Source organism: Carlito syrichta, unplaced genomic scaffold, assembly GCF_000164805.1.
Source record: "Carlito syrichta isolate Samal-C Ts95f unplaced genomic scaffold, Tarsius_syrichta-2.0.1 Scaffold309624, whole genome shotgun sequence".
In the NCBI taxonomy this organism is placed as follows: domain Eukaryota; kingdom Metazoa; phylum Chordata; class Mammalia; order Primates; family Tarsiidae; genus Carlito; species Carlito syrichta.
Window position 1 is genome coordinate 978,899 of NW_007253720.1, and position 25,115 is coordinate 1,004,013.

Sequence of the window (25,115 nt, forward strand, 5' to 3'; positions counted from 1 at the left end):
GACTAAAAAGATTACATACTGTATGATTCCAGTTATAGGAAATGTCCTGAACAGACAAAGACATAGAGACAAAAAACAGATGTGTGGCTGCCAGGGGCTGAGGGGAGGGTCAAAGAGAGAGTGATTGCTTAATGGCTACAAGATTTTCTTTTGAGGTGATGAAAATGTTTTGGAACTAGATCGAGGTAGCAATTGCACAACATGTAAAATACTAAATTCCTCTGAATTATACACTTTTATTTTTATTTTTTGAGTTGGAGTCTCACTCGGTCGCCCAGACTGGAGTGCAGTGGCTGCTCCCAGCCACCGCAGCCTCGACCTGCTGGGCTCCGGCGATCCTTCCGCCTCAGTCTTCCAAGTAGCCGGAATTACAGGCATGCGCTACCACGCCTGGCTGATTTTTTGATTTATTGTAGAGATGAGGTCTCGCTGCCCAGGCGGGTCTCGAACCCGCGGGCTCAGGCAATCCACTCACCTCAGCCTCCCAAAGGCGTGGGATTACAGGCTGAGCCACAGAGCCTGGATGAATTATACACTTTTAAATGGTTCATTTTATATTACATGGATTTCCCGTCAATAAAAAAATACAAAATAAATGAACAACAACAACAAATACCTGGATCTCTGGCTGCTATCCTCTCTTGGGCTAGTTTCTCTCATGAATGTTTGTGGAACCAGGAACTCAATCCTGGACTGTAAATTTCTCCAGAATAGAAAATGGGCTTACAATAACTTGGAGGTACTTTCAGTAGTTGTATACTGTGGAGCTGCCATGTATGGTTCTCCATGTTGCTGTTTTCACTGTGAGTTCATGGAAAGCAGTGGCCGTGTCTTTCTTACCCTTAAATTCCAAGTGCCTACACACCATTTCTAGCACATAGGAGACACTCAAATAGGTAATTTGTTGAATGAATGTGTTTGTTGCACCTCTTTATTAATCTCTGTGTTTCTCTATAGTGCTAGTAATAGTTCTGTCATAGCTCAGGACAAATAATCTTTGGACTTGTCTAGTGAGTGGAAACGAGATTGTTGACATACATTCTACTTTTTAAAAATTGTGGATATCTATGCAATGGAGCATTATCCTGGCCTTGAAATGGAATGAAGTACTGATACATGCTACAACACGAATGAATCTTGAAAATATGATGCTAAATGAAAAAAAGCCAGACAAGAAAGATTGCTATTATGGGATTCCATTTATTTGAAATGTCCAGAATAGAAAAACTTACAAAGACAGAAAGTAGGTTAATGGTAGTAGGGGCTGGAAGAAATAAGATAGGGCAGGGGTAGCTAAGGCTATAAGGTTTCTTTTGGAGGTGATTGAAAATGTTCTAAAATTAACTGTGGTGATAGTTGCATATATCTGTGAATATAGTAAAAACATTTAAAATATACTTGAAATAGGTGAATTATATGATATGATATGTGAATTATATCTTAGATATTATCAGAAGAGTAAAGAACACAATTTGAATCAAAGATAGGTGTGCCCGTGTTTTGGGAGATACCTCCATCCAATATCGAAAATATTAACTGCCCAGTGTATTCAAAAGGTTTCTCTGGAGAAAGATTCTTTTAAATTGGACTTTCCTTATTACAGCACTCATGTGAGTTTCCAGATCATTACCTACTTGATGAGGGGCTGGGGGCCAAGGTAGCTTAAAGCCACAGTGTGAAGGGCAACTGCCAACTGTTGGGCAGTTAGTTGGAGATTGATCCGAATGTATGTCAGTGGGAAACGAGGATTTGATTCACACAAGCCCAACTGCCTGATGATTTCTGCACTGCCCGCAGGATATACTGTGCACCTCCATTTTGCTGAGGAGGAATGAACAAGCAGCCTAATAATGTGCCTCTTGTACAATTAGCAACTCAGCAAGTCCAGCTTCAAATAAGCAGTTCTGAATTCTTCCTTGTATTCTTGGGGACTGTCCCTACTACTTCAGTGTCTCTCAGCTTTCCTGAAAGAAGACATACCCATATGCTTCTACAGTGCCGACACAGTGGGGCTGAGTTTGAACTCTCTGAGGAGTTGTGTGTGGAGACAAGCACCGCCTCGTGCTGGGTACAGACTTCAACTGTATCCTTTGTCTTCAGGCAGGAAGAAGCTCCCAAAGCATCATCTCAGTTAGCTGGCAGCTTGAATGTCATGAGCAGGCAGGTAGCCTCAGCAGCTTGATGTGGCACACCAGTTTCTGTGGGAACATTACAAAACCCTCTTTGAGGCCGGGCATGGTGGCTCAAGCCTATAATCCCAGCACTTTGGGAGGTTGAGGTGAGAGGATTGCCTGAGCCCATGGGTTCGAGACCAGCCTGGGCCACTTGGCAAGACCTCATCTTTACAATAATTTTTTTTTTTAAATTAGCTGGGCATGGTGAAGCATGCCTGTAGTTCCAGCTACTTGGAAGGCTGAGGCGGAAGGATCGCCTGAGCCCAGCTGGTCGAGGCTGCAGTGGCGGTGAGCTTGCCACTGACCTCCAGCCTAGGCAGTAGAGTAAGACTCCAACTCAGAAAAAAAAAAAAAACAAAAAGCAAAACCCTCTTTAGTTATGAAGAGGCTGACAGACTATTCTGATAGCTTCTAGTTTTCCTTGGATCACAAGGACAAGAGCAGTTCAAAGGTGTTCCTTGGAAGCCAAGAACCAGGCATGAACCAAGGTTTTGTTGGATCTAGGTTTGCAGATGAGGGCTCACCATATTTTCATTACAATTACAAAAAATGAGCAGCTAAAACTCACTTGTAACTTGAAGAGACCTTCTTTCTATTTGGGAGCAGGCCATAGAGGAATTGGGGGGCCAAAACATTGCTGGTATGAAAAGTATATAGGTTTTGGAGTCAGACCAACTTGTAAGACGCATTCTGTATGCATTTAGCTGCATGACGGCAAAGTGCTTCATCTCTCTAAGGCTCAGTTTCCTTATCTGTTAAAGGAGATAGCAAAGAGAATCTTACAGAGCTGTTGTTCTTTTTTTTTCTTCTTTCTTTCTTATTTTTATTATTTATTTATTTATTTATTTATTTATTTTTGAGTTGGAGTCTCACTCTGTCGCCCAGACTGGAGTGCAGTGGCCGCTCCCGGCCACCGCAGCCTCGACCTGCCGGGCTCTGGCAATCCTTCTGCCTCAGCCTTCCGAGTAGCCGGAATTACAGGCATGCACTACCATGCCTGGCTGATTTTTTGATTTATTGTAGAGATGAGGTCTCGCTGCCCAGGCGGGTCTCGAACCCGCGGGCTCAGGCAATCCACTCACCTCAGCCTCCCAAAGGCGCGGGATTACAGGCTGCGCCACCAAGCCCGGCTTCTTTCTTATTTTTAGAGACAGAGTCTTGCTGTTGCCCAGGCTGGATTGCAGTGGTGCAATCATAGCTCACTGCAGCCTTGAACTCCTGGGCTCCAGTGATGAGTATCACACTTCAGCCTCCCAAGTAACTGGAACTACAGACACATGCCACTATGTCTGGCTATCTTTTAAAATTTTTTTGTAGAGATAAGGTGTTGCTATATTGCCCTCAAGTGATTGTCCCTTCTCAGTCTCCCAGAGGTGTAGTGCGGTTTATTTAGTATGTGGTATTTAGTGCAGAGTAATTTTTCTACTTAAACTATAACACTCAGTCCTCGTTCTCAGATCCCTGCTGCTAGCCCCAAACTGTTATTTTTACTCCTGTCTCTCTAGAATAGATTACTGTATTTATTTTCTTGGGGAGAACCTGGTACTCTTAAGATTCCTGAACTAAGCCGGGCTCGGTGACTCAGCCTGTAATCCCGCGCCTTTGGGAGGCTGAGGTGAGCGGATTGCCTGAACCCGCGGGTTCGAGACCCGCCTGGGCAGCAAGACCTCATCTCTACAATAAATCAAAAAATCAGCCGGGCGTGGTAGCGCATGCCTGTAATTCCGGCTACTCGGAAGGCTGAGGTGGAAGGATCGCCGGAATCCAGCAGGTCGATGCTGCGGTGGCCGGGAGCGGCCACTGCACTCCAGTCTGGGTGACAGAGTGAGACTCCAACTCAAAAAAAAAAAAAACAAAAGATTCCTGAACTGGAAGTCGTGCCATCAGGGAGATGATTTTGACCTCATTGCAAAATGTGTGACCTTGGACAAGTTCCTTTCTCTCTCAGGACCTGTAAAATGGAGAACTTGAGCTTGATGGTCTTTGAAGATATTTTTCCATTTTGGTAGTTTTTTTTTCTTTAACTAAATCAAGGTCAGATTATGACTGGCCTAGCTCATGATGCAAGAGAATGAACTTGATCATTTGGCAAACACAACTCTTTCCCAAGGCAAAAATTCCCCTCTTACCATTGTAGTTACATGGCCCTCCTTGAAATGACGTGCATACTTTAGCTTCTTCCCATTTATTTCCTTGTTTATCTTGCCTTGGACTTTCTAGATTCTGTCTATATTCTAATTTAATCACAGTTTCCTATAGGTAAGAAATATAGGTATAGTAGCAAGAAGCAGCCTCACTCCCCACTACTCCAGAGAGAGACCTGATCTGCCTGCCAACCTCCTTTTCCTTGAAGGCCCCTGGCCCACCCAGTGCCACCTGATTTATGTCCTAGGGGAGCAGCATAGTTATGGTGAAGATTTATACCGGGTTTTCATCTTCGAATGAGCTACTACGTCTGTTTCTTGTGCTTGGCACTCATAGTCTACAAGTTTATCCTGAAATTCAAAATGAAAAATAGTCCCATGAGAAGCTTAAAGAGAGGCATACAAAAAAGCACTTCAGAGCATGCTGCATCCTTGTATGGTAACTAGGGTGCAATCCCCAGCTCTTAATTGGAGGTGTGATATGCCCAGAGAGATTATGTATAATGACCCTCTCCATATCAGTGCCTCGCATGGCTCACAGTGCAATAGGCAAGGTGTATGATTCAGAGTCAGAAATTGAATATTCCCATTTCAGCATTTTGACCTACTAGCTGTATGACCTTGAGCGAGTTACCCTCTGAGCCTCCTTGACTTCCCTGTAAAATGACAAGAATGATGCCTCCCTCACAGGGTTGCTATGAAGGTAAAAATCAACTCTAGTTAGTACAGCTTATTGACTAATGAGCTTGGGCACTGGCATCCTGCAAGTCTGGATTTGAATCCAGACCCTACCACTTACCATGCGAATGCCTCTGAGCCTCAATTTTCTCATTTATACAACGAGAAGAGATTTTGTTCAGGATGAAATGAGGTAATTCCTGTGAAGTATGTGGCGCCTAGCATATAGTAAGCACTCATTAAATGTTAGCTAATGGTATGATTGTTGTTGTTTGTCATTTAGATATACTTTCCAGTAATTCTAGAAAAAAATATTCTGTGTACTCCTTCAGATGATTCGACAAATTTGTTCCATATTTTGTATTCTTGCTGCAAAAGAACCAGGTATTTTGGGTTCTGTTTTGAAATTGCAGGTAAGACATACAATTGAGAATCCTGCAAAAAAAGGAAACCCATTTCCTCATGAAAAGAAAGGCTTTGCCCTAACAATAGTGCTATCTATATCGTCATATAAAAAGATGTCCGAAGCCCACAAAACTGTTGAAGTGGTTGTGATTTTTCAAAAGCAGTGTATCCATCAGTAGCAGCAGGGTCAATCCAATTATGAATATTATACCCCCTAACCAGAAAGAACCGTTTAGCCCTGGGGTCTCAAGCACAGCCCTGGACATGTGAATTTGTCATATTGAGAGAGACTAGCAAGGTACATGTAAGCTAGAACAGCAGTGGTTTAAAGTCTTTATCACAGGCCGGGCTTGGTGGCTCAGCCTGTAATCCTAGCACTTTGGGAGGCCAAGGTGAGTAGATTGCCTGAGCCCACAAGTTTGAGACTCACCTGGGCACCTCATCTCTACAATAAATAAAAAATTAGCTGGCCGTGGTAGCGCGTCCCTGTAGTTCCAGCTATTTGGAAGGCCGAGGCGGAAGGATCGCCAGAGCCCAGTAGGTCAAGGCTGCGGTGGCTGAGAACGTGCCACTACACTCCAGTCTGGGCGACAGAGTGAGACTCCAACTCAAAAAAAAGTCTTTATCCCAGATTTTTGACAATAAAGTCCATTATCCAGATGTTTCACTTACATGACATCAGACACTTAGATCTTTGAAAACATCTGGACAATGTGGAATATTTTTAAAATTTTAAAATCAAAACTACTGGTTAAGGAATTTGAGACCAGCCTGAGCAAGATTGAGACCCTGTTTCTACAAAAAAAAAATTTAAAAAGTTAGCCTGGCATGGTGGTATGCACCTGTAGTCCTAGCTACTTAAGAAGCTGAGGCTGGAGGATCACTTGAGCCCAGGAGTTTGAGGCTACAGTTAGCCGTGATTATGCACTGCACTCCAGCCTGGGCAACAGAGTGAGACCCCATCTCTAAAAAATGAGACAAAACAAAAAACTTGATTATATTAAATTCAGCATATTTTCTCGATCACCTGGTTTGTGTCTTTTGTTAGGTATTATCAGAGATTGCAAGGAGGTCACAGTTTCCTTGAGCAAAATGAGGCTAACAGGTTTGAAGTGACCAGTAAAAAGTAGAAGAGCTGGGATTCGAACACAGTTCCATCAACTTTAATGCCTGTGCTCACTATACTCCAGTACATGACCTCTTGCCAGATCCACTATTCACTCTTCATTTTCTGCTGGTTTGATGGAAGTTTCAGACCAAATCCAGTGGTTCTCACCATGCCTTGACTTTAGTAGAGTGACATATGTCTAGAATAGACCATTCCATGTGTCTCTACTTTCTGGTCCTGTTGGTGACTTGACTAAACATTTCCTGAGATTGACCTCAATCCTTATTTTAGTACTGAACAAATAATTACTTATTGAGGACTTTTTCATATTTTCTCAACCCCCCCCCCCGTTGGAGTCTTACTCTGTTACCCAGGCCAGAACCATTATCACAGCTTCAACCTCCTGGACTCAAGGGATCTGCCCACCTCAGCCTCCTGAGTTAGCTGGAACTACAGGCATGACCCACCATGCCCAGCTATTGTTTTAAACCATTTTCTGGACAGTCACCTCACCTTCCCAAAGTGCTGGTATTACAGGCTTGAGCCACTGCGCCTTGCCGTTCTCTGTGTTTTAAACACATGAAAATGTGAATGAAGTAGTTATATCCCATGTTGGCAACCTGCCATCCTTTGTCTGTGTTAGCATAAAACATTTGGGAATCAATAGAGTAGCAACCCCTTGCAAAGCAGACTGTAAAAGGTACAGCAGAAACCTTCCTACTGATTTAAACCAGTGAAATAGCATCAGTGTGGACCTTCCAGACCCAAAAATGTAAAGCGTGAAAATAAAATGGGATAGCATAACTCCCAATACACATATTTATATTTATATTGTAAGTGAAATATTTTCAAGCCCTTATTAACAGAAAGCAAACCCTGTTATGCCTAGACATTTTCTAGGGGATTCTTAGTGGTTGTTTTCTTCCTTTAAATTAAAAGTACTATATATGGGGGGACCCCCAATAAAACTGGAATTACTTTTTGGAGGGTGGGCCCCTTGTAGTACAGGCTTCCCCTGCTAGGCAAGTGTTCTAGGAACCCATTGGCATCAGCGTATCAGGTAACATTGGTGTGAGAGGCAGCGTTCAGCTTCAGTGAATTTTTTGGGGGGAGATCCTTTCATTATGTCTGCCCATTTCATGATTAGTGATTTACGAGCATACCTGCCCACACCGCACAGAGTGTTCAGCAGGTTTTTGTTTTTGTTTACCAAAAAACTGCATAACCCCCGTACTCTACCTTCCTTATTCACAGGGTATCACTCCGAGCAACTTTTTAATTTGTTTGATGAAAAAAGTTCTCAAAGGGAAACGCTTTGCCGATGTGGAAGAGGTGAAACAAAAAAGTGACAAAAGCTCTAACAGGCATCAACATTGACGAGTTCAAAACTGTTTTTTTTTTCTGAGTTGGAGTCTCACTCTGTTGCCCAGACTGCTGGGCTCTGGCGATCCTTCTGCCTCAGCCTTCCAAGTAGCTGGAACTACAGGCGCGTGCAACCACGCCTGGGTAATTTTTGATTTATTGTATTGATGAGGTCTTGCCAAGTTGTCCAGGCGGGTCTCGAACCCGTGGGCTCAGGCAATCCACTCACCTCAGCCTCCCAAAGGCGCGGGATTACAGGCTGAGCCACTGAGCCCGGCTTCAAAACTGTTTTGAGCAGTAGAAAAAGCGTCTCAATCGGTGTATTGTATCAAACGGAGAGTACTTTGAAGGTGACTGAAATTTAAACATGTAAGAATAAATACATAATTTTTTTTAATCAGTATTTTTTATTATGGTTTTGTGGGGTACAGTTAAGGGTTAGGTGTACAATTACGTTTCATTCAGGCACCCTGTTGATAAGAGGTGTTTTCCCAGCCCCAGACAGATATTTGCTACTGTTAATCCCATCCCCCTCCCCCCCAAATACACAATTTTTAATAAATAAATTCAGTTTGGGGGGAGGTCCCCCTCATATATGTGATCAAACTGAAATGCACTGCTGGAACCTGCCACACTAATACAGATGTTTGCATTCGGGGAACTCTAAAACGCATACAAAAATTGCTGTAGAGTTTCTGTCGATGAAGTTGAACTGTATCTGTGTACCTTATTTTATTTATTTATTTTAGTTGTGAGGTACATATGAAGATACGCTGCATAAGTAAGTTGCATGAAGGTGAGGTTTGGGCTTCTAGTGAACCTTCTCTCTCCCCCTAGTAGTGGACACGGTTGTGGTCATGATAACTAGCATTTCCGCGTTATCGAGTGGGGACGCCTCTCAGAAGGGAGGACAAGCCAGGTTTTCTTTCATGGCCCTCCATTCTTTTGTTTTATTTTGCTGTTTGTTCAATGGCAAAACACCCCTTTGAATGCTTTTTGAAAGACTAAATTATCAAATAGGTGCTATAGAAATGCCTTCAGAAAGCATATATCCCGCCATAGCCAAGAAGAGGTTATAGATAAACCCATTTCCCGTGAAAACAGGAATACCTCAGTCTCCAGATGGTTAATTAGATCAGCACTAGAGGGCACTCTTATGATGTCAAAATGGGAGGTTTTTTACTAAAATCTAGTGGGTGGGGGTGGGAGTGAAGGGAGGAAGAAGGTTGGTTTTCATAAGGACTATGACGACAAACAGCTTAGACAAGATATCTGCAACTGAGACTCGACTGGCTTGCCAACAGAAAAGAAAACACTATTTGAAAGGGACTGTTCAGCAATCTTCCTCATCAGATCCACTTTGTTTCCAACATGTGGTTGGTGCTTTGGCAATACAAGGCCTGGGTTTTAGGCATTATTTCTCAAAATGAAAGGAATATAAGAATCACTGATTGTTACCATGTGATGTAGTAAAAGCACATTTAGGCAAAAACAAAATGTTAGAGAGAAGTGTGGAGAGATGTGTTTACGATTTAACATCTCCTGGAAAAGACGAATTTCAAATCCTTGGGGGCTTTTATAGTGGTTTTCCCAGTCTTTTTGCAGCCCTTGTTTTGTGAGTTGTGCTGAAGGGTTGTGTGATTGTGTCTGAGAGGGCAGGTGCTTGCTTGCTGCCCCTAGGCAGGCTCTGGTGGCCACAGGGTAGGTGATGTGCTGTCAAGGAAAGGGACCGATAGACTTGATCTTGGCTCTGCCAACTGATGTGCTCCGTGATCTTGGGCACGTCTCTGCCCTCTCAAGGTTTCAGGGTCAGGAAAGGGTTGGACAACACAAATGGTCTCTAAAAGATCACTAAAAGACATCTCTAAGCCCTCAGAGCCTATGATTGATGATTGCAGAAAGAACATTCAACATCAGTTGTTTATAGCAACTGCTTGAGTTCTGAATCAAACAAGATGTGATAGGCACCTCAGGATAGATGGTGACTCCATGTTGTCAATAGGATGGTACTGAAAAAATCTGCCAGCCCAGAGAAGTTGATCTGCCCATATTAGTCATTTATTTAGTTTTATGCCTCAGTCCAAATATAGCTTCAGAGAGTTACCACACTAAACCATCAGTAGGTGCACTCAGATTGGCTTAATATGACCAAGAAGGAGACTCCTAACTTGTCTTATGTGCTGGACTTTAGCCAGAATCTCAGGCATGTTCATGTACAGTTCCCCGAGGAGCCAGTGGGGGGTTCTGGGGACCTGATGGGAGAAGAGGGACACTTATCTACTCTGATTTTGGCCCCAGGGTTTGTTAGAGAAATGTAAGAGTGTTTCTGTCTGAGGCGCGGTTTGTAAGAACCCAGGCTATACTACAAAGGAGTGTTTTTGATTGAGTCAAATTCATTATAAAATCTTAGAATGTTATAGTAAACAGAGACCTTTGAGAAAGAACCTAGCCTAATACCTTTACTGTGGAGATAGAGAAACGAGAGCCACCTTCCCCAATTGGGAATGGGCTTGCCCAAAGTTTCACAGTCAGTCAGTGGCAGAGCTGGCGTGGGGACCTCAGGTTTTTACTTATAAACCACACCTTGTGTGCTATTTGTCTCTCCCCAGCTACATTGACTCTAGGGGATAAGTGACCAACGGTTCTTTTTTTTTTTTTTTTTTTTTTTTTTTGAGTTGGAGTCTCACTTTGTCACCCAGACTGGAGTGCAGTGGCACACTTCTGGCCACCAAAGCCTCGACCTGCTGGGCTCCAGCGATCCTTCTGCCTCAACCTTCCAAGTAGCTGGAACTACAGGTGCGCACTACCACGCCTGGCTAACTTTTTTTTTTTTTTTTTAATTTATTGTAGAGATGAGGTCTCGCCAAGTTGCCCAGGCAGGTCTCGAACCCACGGGCAAAGGCAATCCACTTACCTCGGCCTCCCAAAGCACGGGATTACAGGCTGAGCCACTGAGCCCAGCCGACCAACGGTTCTTAGCTAAAGGTTTTTTGACATCGCTAGAATAGCCCTGTGTCATATAGAGGGACCCTCAAAAACCTGGAATTATCTTTTGAAGGGCAGGCCCTGTGTAGCACAGGCTTTTCCCGCTAGGTAAGTATTCTAGGAACCTATTGACATCTGTGTTCCAGCTAGCATTATTGTGAGAGGCTGTGTCGGCTTCAGTAATTTTTTTGGAGATTCTTTCAGTGCATTTGCCCATTTCATGATGGGTGATTTATGAGTACACCTGCCCACACCACACTGAGTGTTCAGCAGTTTTTGACCAAAAATGGCTTGACCCCCCCCATGCTACACTCTTCCTATTCACCCAGTCTCAACCTGAGTGACATTTTTTTGATTCTTCAGATGAAAAAAGTCCTCAAAGGGAAAGTTTTTGCCCACATGGAAGAGATGAAACAAAAAAATGGCAGAAGCGTTAAAAGGCCTCAAAATTGATGAATTCAAAAACTGTTTTGAGCAGTGGACAAAGGCATTTTGATAAGTGTATTACATCAAACGGATAGAACTTTGAAGGTGATTGAAGTTTACATATGTGAGAATGAAGACATAAGCAAATAAATTAAATACATAAATAAATACATTAATAAATAAGTTCCAGTGTCTTGGGTCCCCCCTCGTATATTGTGTCATTTAAGTGGTATAAATTGAGAGATGTGGTAACAAATTCCTATAAAAAATATGTCCTTTCTTTTTCTTTTCTTTTCTTTTCTTTTTTTTTTTTTTGAGTTGGAGTCTCACTCTGTCGCCCAGACTGGAGTGCAGTGGCCGCTCCTGGCCACCACAGCCTCGACCTGCTGGGCTCTGGCGATCCTTCCACCTCAGCATTCCAAGTAGCCGGAATTACAGACATGCACTACCATGCCTGGCTGATTTTTTGATTTATTGTAGAGATGAGGTCTTGCTGCCCAGGCGGGTCTCGAACCCGCAGGCTCAGGCAATCCACTCACCTCAGCTTCCCAAAGGCGCGGGATTACAGGCTGAGCCACCGAGCCCGGCTAATATGTCCTTTCCAAATGTCATAGCACTGGGGTAACCCCCTCAGGTTACCTCTCACTGTGGGGGCTTTTCTGTCAATAAATCCTGCTTTCTAAATAAATAAATAAATAAATAAATATCATAGCACTGGAGATTGAACCAATAGAGGGTCATTCCTTTGGGTCAAAAAAGGGTCTGTAGTTTTAAGACATTCTTGCCCCAAAGCAAGAATCAAATAGATCCTTGTCAGCTACCAGGGAAAGACAGAACAGGAGGGTGAATCTGAACACCAGGTTTAGTATCTTGGGAGAGGGCAGACACTGTGGAAGGAATAGTTAAGACAAACTCAGGGGACTTTCCGGTTGTTTCAAAGACTGAACCTCAGGGGATTAAAATAAATACTAAAAAAATAAAAATTAGAAAGAATGTTCCAGGTTCCAGTATTCTCAGGCCATAAGGGACTCTCTCTCATGTAGTATGCATGATATCGGGTAGACTTGGCATGGAATAAGGAAGAACACAGAATGATCAAACAGTAGAACACAGATGTAAGGGACACTCCTCTCCCGTGTCAATAACATGGTTGCTTTCCACATGACGTTTTATATGCAGGTGTCTTTAAGCACTGGCTTTGAAAAATTCGTTCTGTTCTTAGGGCAGCAAGAAGGCTTAGCAACAGGGGGCTGGAATCTATGTCCCAGGCCTGCTACATACTCACTATCCTTCTAGACAATTATATTGGTCTTCCTCTCTGGATGAATGTCACCATGCATAAAAGTTACTGCATGCTGATTTTGGACCTGGTATTCTGCTACAGAGTTTACTTACATACATGAGCTCATCTAATCCACACAATACCTTGGGAGACACCCTTCTAGATTCACAGGTTATTTACTGTTGGTCTCTGTTCAGATGGGGCTGGCTTCTTTTCTGATTGGTTAGTGCTCATGCCATATCTGTTAAATGTGCTGAATATCATCACTGGTGTCGGCACTACACTTGTTCCCATGTTGTAGGTAAAGAAATTGACTGAAAGATTCAGGCAACTCTAAATGAAAGAGCTTGAACTAGAACCTAGTCTGTGTGACTCATGGACTTGTGCCATGGCCACACACTACCTCCCAGGCCTGTGTATATGCAAAAGGCTGAGGCCAAGCATTTTAACACTTTGCAAGTAAAAAAGACAAGTAGCTTGTTTTGCCTAGGGTCTTAAGAAAAATTCAAGCTTGTCGGGCATGGTGGCTCACGCCTGTAATCCCAACACTTTGGGAGGCTGAGATGAGAGAATTGCCTGAGTCCGGGGGTTCAAGACCAACCTGGGCAACTTGACAAGACCACGTCTCTACCATAAATCAAAAAAATTTGCTAGGCGTGGTGGTGCATGCCTGTGATTCCAGCTACTTGGAAGACTGAGGCGGAAGGATCACCTGAGCTTAGCAGGTCAAGGCTGTGGTGGCTGTGAGCATGCCACTGAACTCCAGCTTGGGTGTCAGAGTGAGATTATGACAAAAAATAAATCCAAGCTCAATTTAAAACAATTAGCTGGGTGTGGTAGTGCATCCTTGTAGTCCCAGCTACTGTCAGGAGGTGGGAGGTTTGTTTAGGGCCAGGAGTTCAAGGTTGCAGTGAGCCATGATCGTGATACTGTGCTCTAGCCTGGTGACAGAGTGAGACTATTCCTCTAAATTTTTTTAACAGGAAAAACAAAAGACAGCCACGTCCTTTGTCTGGATCCTCTATTCGCTTTACTAATTTAGACAAGAATCCTTAGCCTGGGACTTTCGGGTATAAGACTCCTTCCCACAGAGGGGGACCAAAATTAGCATGCAAAATACTTTTCTTTCACTGAGATATACTGTATTTGGTCTTCAGAGACCAAATAAGGAAGGTGGCCAAGGATACAAAAGGAAGTGGTGGGTTACTGAGCAGCAGTATACTAGATCAGACCAGGATGAAGGTGGAAGGACATCCTAAGCAGGGAGAACATGGCAAATATAAAACACAACAGCCCGGGGGTGGTGACTTGCACCTGTGATCCCAGCACTTTGGGAGGTCAAGGCGAGAGAATTGCTTGAGCCCAGGAATTTGAGACCAACCTGGAAAACATAGTGAATCCCCATCTCTGCAGAAATTTAAAAAAAAATTAGCTGGCGTGGTGGCACATGCCTGTAGTCCAAAGTACTTGGGAGGCTGAGGTGGAAGGATCGCCTGAGCCCAGGGGGTTGAAGCTGTGGTGAATTATGATTGTGCCACTGCACTCTAGCCTGGGCAACAGAGTGAGACCCCAACTCAAACACACACACACACACACACACACACACACACACACACACACACACACACACACACAGCAGATCTCAGTGTGAGAATTGGAGAAACAGTGAACAAACCAGTTCAGTATTGGAAAGCAAAGAGACTGAATGGACCATTTGCTTGACAGCTTTGGAATAGTGGTAGGCAATTATGTCCAGCTGAGTGTATTATCTGCACAGATTTGCCATCAGACCAAAATATTTGGTGTGCACTGGTTTTATGTTTTTTTTAACCCACCCTTCACAAACTCTGAGCATCTTTCTAGCCTTTATCTGGAAGCATGTGGCTGTAGAGATCTCTGCTGCTAGACAGCCACTGCCAACATCCCAGGCCCCTGGCAGATGAAGATTCTACATGAACAAAAAGAGAAATGAGGGGGGAGGATCAGATGTTCTTCAATTAGATTTTTCTTGTTTTTCCTCAATTAAGTTTTCTTGTATACATTTTCCATCATAAAAACCAACCACTCCATGTATCAAATAAACAAAGCTGTTTCCCTGCACAGAATTTTGTTCAGCCACATTTCAATTTGGCCATTATTGTTTTGGCCATATTCTCATTTACTCATAAACTCAGAATGCTAGGCTCTGGGCTCTGGGAACTACTAATAGCATATTGTACTGAGAAAATGACTCAAGATTGGTATGCTTTTAACTAACTTGGCACCACAATTAAAGGAAAAGCTATTAGGGAATTAAAGAATATCAAAATTGGAGGACTTTTAGAAACCACCTTGTCAAAAGCCTTTATTTCATACAACTCCCGGAGAGAGCAGAGAAGAGAATTTGCCCAAGATCTAATGAGTCATTGGTAAAACCAGGGTTAGAAATCTGGGATCCTGATTCTCAGTCAAGGGCTCATGGAGTTTTACATCATCTTGTCTGTCCTAAGTGGTAATTTGTGTCATTAATATAAAAGTGAATAGTTTCACGTTTACTTCTGAAGCTCTAAGCACCAACATGAGGCTAAAACTGCCAAGGGTAGGTGTCATGGTTTGAGGTTTCTTGTTAGGATGACTCACCATCTGGAGATTTTGGACCCTCAAGTCTCTCTCATATCTCCTTTACTCCAGTGATGTATATGTATTCCCTTCATTTTTAGCTTTTGCTATCTCTGCTCACTTGACACTTAGGCAGTTGCTGTAATGTTTTTTTTTTTTTTTTTTTTTTTTGAGTTGGAGTCTCAACTTAGTCACCCAGACTGGAGTGCAGTGGCCGCTCCCGGCCACCGCAGCCTCAACCTGCTGGGCTCCTGCGATCCTTCCACCTCAGCCTTCAAAGTAGCTGGAACTACAGGCACGCGCCACCACTCCCAGCTAATTTTTAAAAATCTATTGTAGAGATGAGGTCTCGCCAAGTTGCCCAGGCGGGTCTTGAACCCGCGGGCTCAGGCAATTCACTCACCTCGGCCTCCCAAAGCACGGGATTGCAGGCTGAGTCACCAAGCCCGGCCAGTTGCTGTAATTTAAGGGATATTTGGTCACATCTTCTCAAATCTGGCCCCAAGGGTTGGTTGTTCTTATGGCTTTTTTTCCAGCCAGTGTCTGGGTCACGAGCATGATAATCGCAGCTCCTGTTGTCTACTAACTGCTTCTGCTTTCCCAGAATGTGACTTTCTGAGGGATGGTGAGTCTCATCTCAGTGTGTCACTTAAGTTACTGTTTATAGAACGTGGCAGCAACCAATGAGACAAACTCGGTTGGGATGTTGGACTACAGTATTATGAAACTGCCATTTAGAGACTTTCTGTTTTTATAGCATTTCAAGGCGCAAGCACATGGCATTCTATGGGCAGCAAATGGCCCAGCTGAAAAGAAACCTGATTTTCAGTCTGTTGGAAGGACTTTCCACAAGGAGAAATCACGAATTTATAATGTTCCTTCCAATCAGAAAGATAATTATTTCTATTCCAAATGTTGAATCTGATGCCACTGAGTGTGTCCTCCATACATAAATAAAGACGTAAATAAAATGGAGAGAAGCTCTTTCCTAAAATTGATAACATATAGTATATTTCTGTGGAACTCTTTTCCAAGCAGATGGCTTAAAAATGTTCCACAAGATTGTAACCTCTGTAGAGACAGGAATTTTTGTCTGTTTTATTTACTTCTATATCTTCTGCACCTCTGACAATGCCTGGCACATAGTAGATAGTAAATATTTTTGAATAAAATGGTATGATTAAAGGGTCTTTTTAAAGGATTCTATTTAAGAACCTTCTCAAAGAGAGAATATGTTTATATATGTGTATAAAATAGGTTTTTTAAATTAATTCACCTTCTTCTAATTAGTATGCTTCTTCTTCTTCTTCTTCTTTTTTTTTTTTTTACCTTTTCCCATGGCCTTTGGTCCACTTCCGATGACTGTCTTCCCTTTTGATTGACGCACCTTTAACATCTTCATGGATCAACACTGAATACTCCTCCTCTGCTCATCTGTACTCCCAGGTAAGGCAAGGAGTTTCTGAAAATCTTCTCAGTGCAGTCACTTTAATAGGCAGTCAGGAAGTTTACATTGAAATTTTAAAGAAAATCTCAAGATACAATTTTAGTTTCCTAATTAAAGATAAATTTGATCCATCCACATATAAATCAATTATGTATGCAGTGATATTATTTGAGAATTTCTATTAGTACAGTGAAATAAAAATTATGGCTTTGGAAAGTGCTACATACTTAACTTTGGAATTTTTTAACACTAAATCAACCTGACTTTATGCTTTCCTTTTAAAACATGTTTTGTTTTGTTTTTTTAAATTTTTTACCCAAAGTTCTGTTATTTTTTGTTTATATAGCTAAGGGCAGTGGAAGTGATCTTAGCCTCTCTTCACTGCATTGGGAATCTAAATCTTGGGGTAGGTCAGTACACTCTAGATTGCTTCTTTCTTGTGACTGGAGAGGAAGATGAGCACGTTGGGCTTTGGATGGTAAGTTAGCTAATGGTAGTGTCTTGTCTAACCAATCTGATGTGAGCCCTCACCGAGTATATCGCTTTTGTTTCTCATAACACTTGCTTCCCCAGCATTCATAACAGCTCAGAACCAGGGAAAGGGGGCTTCACCACACCAGGGGTTGATAATAAAAGAGTTTATTGCTTCTCACATAATGACGCAAAGGTTCTGTTGCTAGCTCTGCTGTTAAAAGACTCTCTTAACTCACCTCTAAAGTCTGCAAACATATTTGCTATAAAGAAACATTTCTCCCTAGAAAATGCACAGGTCATATAACCCACTCTGGACACAAAAGTGTTACTACATTGTGATATTCCTTGTTCTAATAAAAAACAAAAAGCTGAGTCCATTTGAACCCTCAAATTAGCAACTGACCTGTGTACAACTTCACAGTCCCTGCCGGCTAATATCAGAAACTCACACAGGGGAATTAGTGTCTTATGACCTCTAAAATATATATTAGAAAAACAGCTAACAGCCGGGCTCAGTGGCTCAGCCTGTAATCCCGTGCTTTGGGAGGCTGAGGTGAGTGGATTGCCTAAGCCCGCGGGTTCAAGACCCGCCTGGGCAACTTGGCGAGACCTCATCTCTACAATAAATAAATAAATAAATAAATAAAAACACAAAACCAAAAAAAAACAGCTAAGCAAGTTTTTTTTTTTTTTTTTTCTGAATGGAGAGATACTACTTATTTTGATGGATGTCTTATGTTTGGGTGGGAGGGACTAGAAAGACGATTTATATGTCACTGTATGTGTGTTTTGAATTTTCATCTTTTCGAAGAGCAACACAAAGTCTAACTGTTCTTTTCTTTCCTTTTGTTCTTTGTGTTTCATATATTCCTGAAAATATGAAAAATCCCTGCAAATTTCTCCTAGGTCCTTTCAAGCACGCATTTCCATTTCAGTGATGCCACAGGGGTGGGTTTGGTTCAGTTTTTGTTTTATTGGCTTTTGTTTTTTTACTTAGATTGCTATAGCTCTTTGTGAAGGGGAATGGAATGAGCGTGAGTGACTGATAGAGCCATCATTCCAGCCCATAACCTTCTAGGGGTTTAGGCCCCAGTACTTCCTTGTCCCTTTGAGCCCTCTGATACAGAAATCTCCCCACTACTTGAAAAGAGCTAATGGGGAGCAAAGAGGGGAAGCCATCCATGAGCTGTTTGCCATCTTTGCAGTTTGGGAAGCTGGAAAAATATGCCATTGAAGCAAAATAGAAAACTCTTATTCTTTTAACTCCTCTCTTACCAAGCTCTTGCTAGCGACTGGTTTTACTGTTCCTTTAACAGGTGGAGGATTTTTCAGATTCTAGATGCAGCAAGGTAAGTAACGATGTATTTTTAGTTTGACTGAACCCAACTAAGCTAGAATAAATGGACTCTGCAGTTGCCTGTCAGTTTAATTTCTGTACAACAAATAGTTAAGTTTTGGGCTTAGACAAATTCTTTCCAGGACTTTTTTTTTTTTAAGTTAAAAAACAGCTGAAACCACCCAGGCATGTAGTCTCAGTTCTGAAAGCTGACCTGGTTCAGAAGTGGGATGAATGTTCAGGGCCACTGCCCCAGACAGGTGTATAGTAGGTCATTAGTTCCTTTCCTCTTTTTGCTGAAATAGGATAACAGTGGAGTGGAGTGTTAAGAAGACCCCGGCCATTGACAAAGTGTTCTTTACAGTGCTTCAGGCACGCTGGCCTATCCTTAGACTGGACTGTGATTTAGAGAACAACTAGGTCAGCATTTCCTTGAAGGGAAATCAATTATTTGACAATATCGGGACTTTTAAAGTATGTAAATATGCAGACTTGCAAGATAGAGTAATCCCATAGGCCAGAGGCCTTTATGACATGAACCCTGCAGGAGAGCAAATCTAATCAAACACAAAAAAGTTCTTCTCTGTGGGGGAGAGGGACACTGAGAATGCTCTAGGCTAGTGCCCTTGCAGGCAATGACTGCTGCTATGAGCTGTACCATCATATTGCCACTGGAGTCCAAGAGTCTAGCAAGATTCATAAACTGTTTTGTAAACGTGTGCTCTAGTTACTTGGCACATTGTTTTCTTAGGTCATGATGTTCACCAGTACTGTAGTTAGCCTGTTGTAGGCTTATTTGCTCCAGAAATATTTGCCAATGCCTCTGCTTTCTCTTCCTATCTGCCTACATTCCGCCCTGTGCTCCCTAGCCAAATAGGTTAGTGAGAGCAAAGTCTGTGGCTCTGGCATTCCTCCATAAGGGCAGACTCCCATTAAAACAAATTAGATGGGCCATTTGAGGGATGCCCAGCTTAGCTTTTAGTAGCTGGGCTTCCTTATTCCCATTAGGGCCTCAGTGGATTTACTGAGAATAGTAAATTTAGTGTTTAATTTTATAGTCAGATTATAATTTGTTGAGGTGAGTGGTATAAACATGCATAGACACCTCATTACACAATATTAATATGGAAGAACATTTAAAGATCATAGATTGGATATGATGGTGGCAAAGTACTAGGTTCTGTTACTAACTAGTGGGGCAACTTTCATCAAGTCCTATTCCTGCTCTGAACCTTGATTTCTTCATCTGTAAGATAAAATGGAGGGGATGACCAATAAGAAAATGGTCAATACCACAGGGACTGTTATCTCTTTTTTAAATTTTTTTTTGAGTTCGAGTCTCATTCCGTCACTCAGACTGGAGTGCAGTGGTACACTCCCAGCCACCACAGCCTTGAGTTGCTGGGCTCCGGCGATCCTTCCGCCTCAACCTTCCAAGTAGTTGGAACTACAGATATGCGCTACCACGCCCGGCTAATTTTTGATTTATTGTAGAGACGAGGTCTCGCCAAGTTGCCCGCGTGGGTCTCAAACCCGCGGGCTCAGGCAATCCACTCGCCTCAACCTCCCAAAGTGCTGGGATTACAGACTGAGCTACTGAGCCCAGCGGGACTATTATCTCTATAATTACTTTTTTGGAGGAAGTATCAAGGAATTTGTTTGCTTTTTGCTTTAAAATTTACTTCATGATCGCACCATCTCTCTATAACAGTTTTGCTATATAACAAAGGAAATCCTGACATTCTTATTATGGTGCTGATTAGTTGGACCAGAAGTTATTAGCAGAGCAACTGATACCTGGTCTTAGTGAGAAAGAAGAAAAGAGTACAGATGGTGAGATTAGAAAGAAATACTTTTGGTAAATATCAATGGGGCTATTTTTTGAATCCTGGTGAACTGAATGATGTATGAAAACTTTGCAAGGCTAGCATATTTTTTTCAACCACTAGTAAAAAAAATAAAGCAACAATTCATTTGGTAATCCCCATTGTATATGTGGTTTCATAAATGTACAAGATTATGATTATCTCTGCCTCATAATTAACAATTTGCATAAGTACTTGCTATTTTTTAGTTGTCTGAATGGATTTTTGTAACCCAGAGGCTGAAAGGAACAATCAGTGGAAGCCATTGCAAATGCCTAGTATTATTGCTACACACATGTACAATTAACAGTGATGCTAATTGCTTCAGACTAGAACCTCATTTGTTTTCCTATAGACAGCAAAAACATTAATTGCTAGAGTGTTTGTCACTCTCTCTCTCTCTCTCTCTCTCTCTCTCTCTTTCTCTCTCTCTTTCCTATGGCCAACTGTACCATAGGGTCTGCAGTTGGTTGTAAGCAAATTATATGGTTGGATTTTCAGTATATCATTTTGTGATGAAATTTCCAAGCTTCTGTTTAATGCCTTGAACAACCAGGCTTGTTTTTATAATATTTTAACAATAACCCTCTACAAATGAAACGAATTACAAGGATGCTGATATACCAACTAGTTCTGCTGCTGCATTTTCATTCTACTTCATATCCCATATCTTTAGATTATTGGCACTAAATCTGCATACAAGAATCATAGAAAATTGGGGCTGGAGGAGGCCTTTAAGATCATCCTATGAAAGTCCTTCATGTTTCAAATGAATTTGACTGTCAGTAATTTGAATGTCAGTAACAACCACCAATCAATAATGCCACACTTTTTTTTAACTTTCAAACCATGGGGAACTATTATAGTAAAGACATTTGAATTATTACTGGTTATTTTGAAATCATAAAGTTTCAACTTATTTTCAAAAGAACTGAATTTTTTAAATATGCCCTCCTTCATTTTATTTAAACATAGCCACAATGTTGATGGTGTATGTGCGCAAGGAGATGTTCTTTGCAAAGCACCTGGCAATGAAACACCCCCAATATCAGCTTTCTTCCCTGCCTGCATAGATTGCTTAGCTAACATTAGCACAGTGGAAGTATTACTTCAGTGACTGAAAGTTAGGCTTTTATAGTCAAACCAACCTCGGGTCCATTTCTGGCACTGCCACTTTCTAGTGGTGTGGCCTTGGGTAATTTAGTTCACTAACCGTCGGTTTCAGTTAGTTTTCTCACATGTAGCTGCCTTATAAAGTTGTTTTGAGGATTAAAATGAGATCATATATATCAAGTGCTTAGCATGTTCCTGGCACATAGTAAACAGTGAATCAATGGTGGTGGTTATTGCCATCATTGTCTGGCATACCCAGTACCAGCCTCACTCAATACTAATATTTAATCTTATGGTGGTTTGGGGTACCTGCATATATACCTTTTCACATTCATATGTGGATACACAGAGTCCACAAGAATGGCATCAGAAAGACTGCTTTCCCAAAGGTTATCCGCGACCACCACGTTTCAAAGTTTGATGACTTCTTCTGTGGTCTCAGTCTTCTTGACCTCTTTGGAGATTCTGGCACTTTTGCACATCTTTCTTGCTTGAAAGTATTCACATATTATCTTGGTGTCGTCTCAACACTCCTTAGGTTTCCTTTGTTGGGATCTTTTTTACACCTCCCTCCCCATTCCCATCCCCCGCCCCCCACAGCTACAAACCCTCCCCTTGTTCCTTTAAATGAAGAAATTCCCAAGGCCCTGTCATTGATCTGCTTCTCTTTTCTTGCTATATTCTCTCTCTGGGTAATTTCATCTCCTTACATAGCTTCACCTTTAACTTTTACACTAATGATTCCCAAATTGACCTCTCCAATCCTTAATTCATTCCGGAGCTCTAGGCTAACTCCAATTTCCAATTGCCTATTGAGAATCTCCAGGGCAGGATATCCTAGGAAACTGAATGTGTAGTCTGGCTTTTGTCATCCTCCTCGGGAATGCAGATAGCGAGATCTAGCTTCAGAAGTCTTAAGGGTTGAAAATAAGGAACAAGTGCAGAGCATTAGTCTGAGCAGACGTAAAACTGGTCTAAATTAGCAAAGTGGTTCAAAGTGAACTTTCCAGGGGGACCATAACAGGTAAACTATGAATTTCTGAACTGGAGATTTGAAAGTACAATTGGAAGTTTAAAAGGTATATGTTTTCCACAAAGAAGGAAACAGCTTTCCTAAGTGAAAATTGAGTTCAATGTTTAGGTGCTAGAAGACTGGCGTGTTCAGAGGAAATGTTAATTAAAATCATCTTTCTTGGGACACTTATTATGGTTAATCTTGTTTCAATGTTTTGTTAAATAAATGCATATGCCAAAGGGAAGGAGGATATATTCAACCTGAAGCATGAGCCTGTGGGAATCTTGAGGACACGTATTTGCATAGACACACACGCATATGCTGGGTCAGGTATTTGAAATGTGTACAAATAATTCTATCAGGAGTAGATAGATTTTCTTTCATTCATTCATTCTATTTACTGAATATGTCAGGCTCTCTGTGGAGCAATGAGTCTGTGAATATAGAACATACGGGGTCTCTGTCCTTAAGTATCTAATACTTTCTTTAGTTAGATGCAGGTACATTGACAATTTAATTTGGTCTAGAAATATCTGCAGCATGTCAAAAATTGTTCAATGACCATAACCTTGCTGACAACCTTAATGACCAAAGAGGAACTTAAGGGAAATAAGACAGTGCTAGAGTGGGAAAAGAATGTGCATAAATCTGAATTAGAAATTGATTACTTCCTTTACATTTAGTAAATATTGAATTGCTTTGAGGTTTTACATTTCAAGTTGGCTTGTCAGTGTTTCAGACCAGATAAGAATGATTATGTCTAACCCTAAAACTTAATTAGAGCAAAGGGATAGACGAATCTTGGTTAATGTGTATACTATTGTTAGGAGAATTAGTCGTAAATGAGCTATTCCTATAGAAACTACAGACTCAGGGCTGATATCTTTAGCACAGAGAAAAACATTCCTTTTAGATGGATAGTCTCATTCTCTACCTTCCCAAAATTAAGTACTACAGGCACTTCTAGTTGCGCTACTACCCTATGGAGTATTTGAAGGCCATTTTGCCTTCCAAATGAAAATCACCTACTTAGGGTGAGTTCCTTGCCTTCACTGTCGGGCCTTTGTCTGCAAGTCTCAATTCTGAGTGTTCTTGGTCCCTTCATAGTCACTCTCAGGTTCCAAGAAATCCTCTGCATTAGTAAACCTGGAGCATCTACCTGGATGCCCCCAGAGCTCCTGCCATGGCTATATAGATGGCAGTGCCCCCTGTTCCACTATGCTAGCGCCCCCTTCAGATCTCTCAGTCAAAAGCTCTCATAGTAATGATGTGGAGATTGACCAGTGCTTTTACTTCCTGTGCCCTAATTGATACTTGCTCTTGTTCTCACTGCAGGTAAGAATAATTTAAAAATCATTGAATTTAGAGTCTTGAGTGTCTTTATTCTCGTGGTTTTCATCAACCAGAGTCTAACTCCTTTTACCTTTCTCAGATTTATCCATTCTATCGAGCACTTACTATGATCTAGGCACTGTTCTAGGCACTGGGGACAATAAGAAACACAAGGTCCCTGTGTTTCTTAAGAAGTGAGAGAGATTGTATGTGAGAGAAAGAGACAGAAAAAAAGGGAAATTGAAAATAAACAAGAATACACATAAGTGAACAAGATTATCTTAGACAGTGATAAATGCCATGAACAAAAGACAAAAAAATTGTATAGAGAATGATCAGATGAGTGGGGAATGATCAGGGAAGGCCTCCCTGGGGAGGTGAATTTGGCTTTTTGCTTTTGCTGGTTTTGTATGGACTTCAGTTACACTTTGGGCCCTGTAGTTTCCTCAATTTCATGCTTTCCTGGATTCAGTACCCATTTTAATTGTGCTGCTTTTGGCCACCCTATCATTAGGACCACCTCCCTGAGCTAATCCTGAAACATAACCCAACATACCCTCCTGTCAGACTTCTGTTCCACACTTTTCCTGTCCTTGTCAGTATTAGAATTCAGCAGGTCCACTGTCTTCTCTATTGTAGCATATAAATGGGCCTGTTAGACCTTTCGGGATATTTTACTTGATTGCTCAGAGAATTTGTGTTACTCAAGGCAAACTACCTGTTGAAAGAAAAATATAAGCACTGAAAGTTTGTTAGCATTTGACTTTTCCTGTTTCTGAAATGGGAGGAGCCACTGATAAAATGAGTGTTCTAAGTAGATGATCCTTAAGGTTCTTTCTAGCTTTAAAATGGTACAATTAGTTGCTTTCAGAGACATGGGCCAAAATCTCTTTCCAACATTTTGTTTAATTTTATGAAGTAGCTATGTAGGAACATTTTCCAGTGTACAGAACTGCTTAGATTAAGCATACGTTTTCCGGCAAAAGCCAGCTTTACAATTCTCGTAAATGTCACAAGAAGTTAAAACATTGCTTCTTGTTTTAACCTCTGCCAGCTAGAGCAACCACAGCACCACAGATGCAGTTGTCAACATTCACTGTCTTTTCAGCTTGCCCACAGGGAATCTTAAAAATACACACACAAGCCGGGCTCAGTGGCTCAGCCTGTAATCCCGCGCTTTTGGGATGCTGAGGTGAGTGGATTGTCTGAGCCCGTGGGTTCGAGACCCGCCTGGGCAGCGAGATCTCATCTCTACAATAAATCCAAAAACCAGCCGGGCATGGTAGCGCATGCCTGTAATTCGGGCTACTCAGAAGGCTGAGGCGAAAGGATCGCTGGAGCCCAGCAGGTCGAGGCTGTGGTGGCTGGGAG